We start from the raw sequence: 6000 nt of genomic DNA on the forward strand, positions 1-6000 counted from the left end.
TCTCTAGGCAGTAAGAGAATCCATGAATTGCTCAAAAAAAAAAGAGAAACCTCCCTGTTTGTAAGTTTTAGGAAATTGTTCAGATGTTTAAAATGTTCACTGACTGCAGTCGTGATGGTTTAAATGATGATTTGACTTACCCATAGTATTCTTCCTGGGACCTGGACAGTGGGAGCGTTGACAAAGTTGGCTTTTAGAAATCAGTGTTCCCAGAAGTCCTGCCAGCCTCTTTTTCTAAATTACAGGATGGTGAATGAAAAGGAAATACTGTTTTTCAGATTGTTTTATGAAACTAGTTAATACACACTTGTTCAATTGTAGCGAAGTTAAATCTAAAAATTAAGAAAATTAGTATTTCATTCTCTTAATTGTTGTATTGTAGAGTCCCATTAAAGCTCATCCATGAACATTTCCATTAAAGGGTCATCTTCTTTGTCTAGTGTTGAACTCTTATCTGTGATAGAAGAATGTTGTCTGCCAGATGTCAGCCAGAATTCATTTCCCTTTTCTAGAATACGTATAAAAACAGTTGTGTGTCCATCCTGTTCGTCTCGAGATGTTTATCATCTTGCTGGGTTTCATTCTACCCCAGTGCTGAACTTTCTGTGGCTCTTTTAGAAAAGCCTTATGAAAACGCTTTGTTATATGCAGGAAGTTAATTCATCCTGATGTGCTGCATTTATCGATAGTTGTCTTTTTGGGTTTTTCCAGCTGTGATCAGCCTAATGGAGCAAAGTTTTCGAAGCCTCTCGAGTGCCTCGGGAGCCTAAACCTGGCTGCCTTTCAGCGAGCTTTGGACCCCTGAAGATGGGCTGCCGGTGCCTGGACGGCCAAGTCCCCGGCGCCCAGGGAGAGCCTCCAGCCGCCCGGCCGGGCACGGGGAGATGCTGAAGAGGGGACGCAGGGGCTTGGTCACCCCTCGGGTGCTGGGCACGGCTGTGCCTGCGAAAGCACACGCAAAGCCCCGCAAGTATGGTGTGTGGGAGCTGAAGGGAGAGGAGGGGGACCGAGAACCTGGCACTGGCTTTTGAAGGCAGTAGGGCATCTGAGGAGGTAACAGGTAAAAGGAACAAACTCCCGGGGGTAGCAGGGCTGGGCTGAGATGGTGCTCACGCTCCTGACGCAGCAGCGCACGAGCAGCTTCAGTCACCTACAAGTCCGCTCTGCTTCAGGCACCGGGGCGCGTTCTCGGGGCTGAGCTGTCCTGCTGTCAAAAGCTGCCTCTTGGTCCCCTGCTGCATTTTCTGTCAGCTGTCTGCTTCCCTTCTCCAGCGGCCGATGAGTCGTCGTTTCTTGTCTATTTACTGTAAATACGCACAGGTCTCTTAAACATCCCACCCTGGCTCCTGGCTGTGGTTTGGGAGAATCAGCTGAAAAAAGCCTGTGAGCTTCTGAACCCTTCCTTGCCATGACGTACGCACAGCTCTGCTCACCCAGCACCATGGCACACGTTTTATTACAGCAGAAAATCGAACAGTTAGCTCCAACACTAGGAACAGGTTTCTGCTATAGATACTTAACTGCAACAAAACCAGTGTCCGAATTTAATGGGCTGCTTTGGTTTGTTTTTAAAACTGAAACCCAGTGTATTGCAGATGTGAAGCTGAAGTCAATCTTGTGCAGTGATGCCATGGACTGGTTACCCAGCAGCCTTCCCACTTCCCCTGGGGCAGCAGCAAGACGGAGCAAATGCCTTGAATGCCGTGCAAGGCAGCGGGTGGGTAAGCAAACTGTCGGGCTGGGGAAGCTGAAGCCCGGCGGTGGCAGTGGAGGGGGAGCTCTGGGAGTCGGGAGCAGAGAGGAACCGGAGGTGCGAAAGCAAAGCTTGACACAAAATCGCCCCGTGAGAAACGAGGCTGGATCATGCGTTGGACCGAGTAGTAGAGAAGCGGGCAGTAAACCCAGACCAGGAGGGAGGAACCAGCACGGGGATAAGGAATCGCTGTGGCCACGTCGTTGTTCGACACGGCGATGACAAAACGCGCTGTCCGAGGGCTGGGCGCTGCTGCTGCGGGAGCGCTGCCTCACAGAGTGGCAGCAGTTTCGCTGTTCAAAGTAAAGCACATCTAGAAGTTTGCCCTCCCCAGACCTGACACTTGTTTCCATCCTGATGAGCTGTGAGTACACATATTAATTAAATTCATGATAGTTTGCCGTGATCCAAACCCGTCGTTTTAAACTCTTTGTTCCCAGCTTTCAGGGCCGCGTTATTTTTTGCTGTGTTTATTTCTTGCTTTGTGAATGCTGTTTCATGTTTGTCTCACTAATGGGACAAACATTTCAGTAAGAGTGGCAAGATTTAGAGCACTTATCTGCTTTAATATTAATCAGTTGCCTTATTTGAAGTGATAACGGGGCCTTGGGGAAAACCACTTCTAGTTACCTTTGCAGCTGGGAGCGTGCTCGCCCTCCAGGGAAAGGAGCCCAGTGTAGAACTCACAGCCTCCCCCAGCTGTGATATTTGGCACCCAGCTGGGACTCTGGCACGGCGAGTCCCCGGGGTGCAGAGATGGGCAGAGTCCAGGCTGGCCGTTTGCATTTCCCTTTCTGCATCGTACAGTCCCTTTTCTCGAGAAGATGGAGCAGCCCCTGACATCCTGCTGCAGCCCCTGCTCTGCTGGTGCCGGACGCGGCACGGCCGTTGGTCTGCGGCACGAGGGACGTTTTCCCGGGTGAACTCTTGGTTCCAGCTGAAGCTCTGACCCTCTCCTGCCCAGCAGCTGAGCAGCGCCCTAAACCACGGGAAGGTTTGGGAGGCAGCAGGTCATTAAAGCTCTGTTAGGGAATCCTGCTTAGGAGAAGAGGGAAAATGTGTGAGAAGACCAAAGAGAGAATTTGGTAAGGGGAGCCTGGGGCGGGGGTGAGAGCCCGCTCTGGCTGGGCTGGAAGAGCTGAGAGCAGGGTGGGAGGGAAGGGGCAGAGGAAGGGGTACGCCGTGGTACGGTGTGGTACGCCGCAGTACAGTGCGGTATGGTGCGGTACGGTGCAGTACGGTACGGTGCGCTCACCCGCGGTGCCGCAGTCCGTGCTCTGCATGAAGCGGGAGGCAGCGGGACACGGAGGCGCCCGGGCGGTCGCAGCGCAACCCAGAGCCGCCGGGTTTGGTTCGGACCCTCCTGTGCCCCCGAGCACGGGGCCGTGGGTGCCCGGCACATCTCCTGCTCGGTCCAGGACACCCGTGTGGGCGGGCGGTCACCTGCGGTCATGCTCCCTTTTTTTTTTATAAAAACGTCTATGCTTATTTGCTGTTTCTCAGTATCTTGCCTTGTGGTTGTTTATGCAGTCAAAATCTTTTTGCTGAACCTGACTGAAGCTTTGTTTTTTTGGTTTTTTGGTTTTTTTTTTCCCCAGTGAATAAACCACTTGCCTTAGCTACCGGCTGGAAACCTGGTTTGGGCGAGAGCCTAAAGTAGCGACACTGGCAGGCAAGAGCCAGGCACAGATAAGAGGCCAATTAAGCTCAGAACACTCTAAATCCATGATGCCATTATGCTTTAGTTTGCATTAGCTGAAGAAACAACGTGCCCAGATAAACGGTCTTGGCGGACTGGCACTGATCTTTTGTATTCTTTAGAAATCAAGTTTTAAAAGTGCTGAATATGTGGTGGACAGTATTTTCCTTTTAAAAAAAAGTCCCATTATATTTTCAAAGGAAATAAAGAATACCCATTACTGGATCCTTTCAAAGAGTAAATAATTTCGTTTGCTCCCCAGATCAATTATGAAAGGCTTGTGAAAAGGGACATTGCCATCAGGAGGCAGGATGCGGTTCAGAGCAGAGCATTGAAAAAACTGCCACATTCGCTGTTGCCTTGTAAACAGAAAGTGTTGTAAATCTTTCTGACATTTGAAGGGACATCACTGTAATCTTAGGTCACTAGCACTGTCTTTGGGGAAAGAGACACTACATTTGCACTGATTTTTTTTTTTTTTTTTTTAAAACTGCCAGATGCCAGTCGTGTGAAATATAAATTGTTCCAAATGTCAGGAACGGGCTCTGCTTTGTGCAGGAATCAGATGTTTTGTTCTTCAAAGGCGCAGGCACGCTTCCAGGTGCAGAGCCGCCAGCTCCCACCGCGGACCAGCCCCACGCGCCCGCTGCCTCCAGCCCCGGAGCTGCCGGGTGACCTGCGTGGGGAGGCAGGAGGAATCGCCTTCCTCCCGTGGGGGTCTCCGGCCACGCACCGCTGCTACACAAAGCCAGGTTTGAGAAAGCGTTTATGGACCCGAAGGCTACAGCTGGTCTTCTAGGAAGACGGGTTGGCTTTCGGTGCGGGAAGGCGGCACGTGGGAACCCGGTGGGCTGCCGGCTCCCGGGGGGCCAGGAGCCTGCGGAGCATCCCCACCTCCTCCTCATCTTCCTCCTCCTCCCTGGGGTGGCAGGTCCTTGGTTGGGAAGCAGATGCTCGAGAGCTTCCATAAAGCTGCAGAGGTTTAGTTTTGGGGTTCTGTTACCAATGAAGCCCCAGGGACAGGAGGGCTCGGTGTCACTCCCCCTTCGCCCTGGCAAGCGAACCGGCCGTCCCCGGCCCATGCCCTTGCCGGGGGCTGCGGCTGGGCCCGGTGGTCTGCCCGCTGCTGGGGTGGAGGACGTATGGCCCTGGCAGCCCCTTGCCACCCACTCGACGCAGCAAAGCTGCTCTTGTGCTTTCAGGCTCCCGTCCCCACAAAAGCTTTCTCAGGTTCTGTATTGGCCCTCGTTCACAGTTTCTGCCCAAGTCCCTCTTGCTCAGATCTGAGCCAGGCGGCTGGTTTCCCACTTGTTAGGAGGCGGTGTGCCTGCAATGCACGGACTCGGTCTCTGAGCACAAACTTTCTGTTTTGGTGGTGTATTCTCTGATTTCTCTGTAGAATTCCTTTGTGCCTATTTTTCACTTACTTTTGTTTTGATTCTCATTTGTTTTAAACATCAGCAAGTCTCCAGTCAGAGGAGGAGACTGGACTCCTTTTGGCAGTCTTGGTCTTTCGCAGATGATGCAGAGACGCCGTTAAAGTGCCAGGGTTTTATATGCTTTTCCCATTGATACCGCTCGGAAAGACCTTGCAATCCAATTGCTCTGCCTTGATTGATTCGTTCTCATTATCATCCCTGAATTATTTGCAGAGGTAAATTACAAGGCTTTATTTTCTCATAGTGCTTTATCTTTTTATAAAATGCATCCAACGAAGTTGCTAATGGAAAAGCTTTTAACCTCCCGAGGCGGAGGGTGATCCTTGTCCGTTCGGGTGAGCGTGTGACACGTGGAGCTGACTAATGCCGCAGGCTGCAGAAAACCCTGCTACCGCCTTTGCAGCCCTCCCTCAGGTTACTGGGAGATTTAATAGACAGCCCAAGGTGACTGGCACAGCAGCGGGGATAAATTGTTTGCTTCAAAAATTAAGGAGAACAGAAAGGACAAATCTATTCCCCTGCCTCGGATGCAGGGACGCTTAACCTGTGTGTCCTGGCTTCGCCGATGGGTTTCTGTGGAGGCTGGACAGCTGGAAGGATGGTGCTGGGTCTGTTCCATGACAAGATGAAAAACAAACGGATTCCCAGGGACACAGGAGTAAATTTCACTGCAGGGTGTGAGCAAAGCAAATTGGTCTGGGCTGGTACCCCCAGTGCAGTGTCGCACCGTCCATCTGTCCGCCTTGGGCAGCTCTCCATGCTGTGTGGCCACGGTGTTACCGATGGCAGGGGCTGAGGAGGGACCTGGGGATCCGGAGAGCGTTGGCTCCATTAGCAGGAGAAAAACCGAACTGCTGTATTTGAAGGTAGGGTAGCCAGGGTAGTGCAAGTGCAAAGAAGTGATGATTGCCAGGCCAATGACATATATATCTATTAAAAAAAAAAAAAAAAGAAGGCCAAAGATCTCATTTTCCGTCGTGAAAAATGCGTTTCACTTGTCCCCAGCTCTGGGCTTTGCAGCGGCCACGGCCGAGGGAGCAGAGTGAGCGGGGGCATCGGGTCGGACCTTCCCGGCACCATGTGCTGAGCAACTCCCTGCTGCAAGGTCA

The sequence above is a fragment of the Haliaeetus leucocephalus genome, unplaced genomic scaffold (genome assembly GCF_000737465.1).
Source record: "Haliaeetus leucocephalus isolate CR32 unplaced genomic scaffold, Haliaeetus_leucocephalus-4.0 Scaffold656, whole genome shotgun sequence".
In the NCBI taxonomy this organism is placed as follows: Eukaryota; Metazoa; Chordata; class Aves; order Accipitriformes; family Accipitridae; genus Haliaeetus; species Haliaeetus leucocephalus.